Genomic DNA, 1,144 nt, shown 5'->3' with positions numbered 1-1,144 from the left:
GGCAGGGAGGGACTTCGAATGCCCCGGACAGGCTGGAGCCAGGCAGTGGGGATGGGGAGAGGACGTCCCTTGCAGAGCCCAATCCCTTTTCCTTGGACATGTCCTCAAGGCATGGACAATGTGCCTGTCTGAACTGATACGAGTCCAGACCCCCATGGCTGCAGCCTTGAGTGGGTCTTCTTGGCTTCCGTTTGATCAATTCTCTCCCCTGGAACCCACAGAAAATAAAATTCTTCCCATTAAACTCAAACTCCTCTTCTTTACATGTAAAACCCCACCATCTAGGCAGAGCCTACCAAGAATCACTTCATCAATGTTGTCACGTGTTGCAACCTTTAGCTTTTAGAACAAAAGGCACATTATTGCATGGGGGTAGAAGTCCTGAACTTGGGCTCTTAGCCCACCTCTTACTGTTCTAGGATCTTGGGCAAGTCACATAACCACTCCGAACCTCAAGCCCTCCCTAGGCCAATGGAACTACTGAATATTTATTGAGTTTTAGAAGTCCTGGATCCATTTCTTTATCTTTGAGAACTGCCTTTGTCAGCTGGGGTTACTGTCACACAAGTACCACACGTGGGTAGCGTTAAAGAATCGAAGTCCATTTTCGCACTTGTCTGGAAATCAAAAGTCCAAGTCAGGATCTTGGTCATGCGGATTCCTACCTTGTTGGTAGCCTCGGGCCATCCTTTGTTCCTTGGCTTATAGATGATCTTCACATGACAGTTCTCGTTCCCAGTATGTGCTTCTGTGTTCACAGTAGTCTATATGACTCAGAAGTGATTAGGTTTAGGGTCTACCTTACACTGGCAGGCTTCCACTGATTGACAGTTGATCACATTACATTAGTTTACGTTGTGAGAGGCAGTCTAACGTATTACACTGCAATAGATTGCACCCAGAGCTAGGGATTAGAATTCCAACACATATCTGGGAGAGCTATAGGGCCCCAATTCAATCTATAACAGTAACCATATCCTACTTTTTCTCTGCAAGTACACTCACTACTACTCTTGGTCCTTGGGCCTCTCTTTTTTTTTATTTTTTAAATCATTTTATTAGGGGTTCATACAACTCTTATCACAATCCATACATACATCAATTGTGTAAAGCGCATTTGTACATTCATTGCCCTCATCATTCT

The sequence above is a fragment of the Echinops telfairi genome, unplaced genomic scaffold, assembly GCF_000313985.2.
Source record: "Echinops telfairi isolate 266 unplaced genomic scaffold, ASM31398v2 ScPeMD7_7458;HRSCAF=8496, whole genome shotgun sequence".
Classification (NCBI taxonomy): Eukaryota; Metazoa; Chordata; class Mammalia; order Afrosoricida; family Tenrecidae; genus Echinops; species Echinops telfairi.
The sequence above is the reverse complement of the archived record's forward strand: the minus strand, read 5'-3'. Positions refer to the sequence as shown.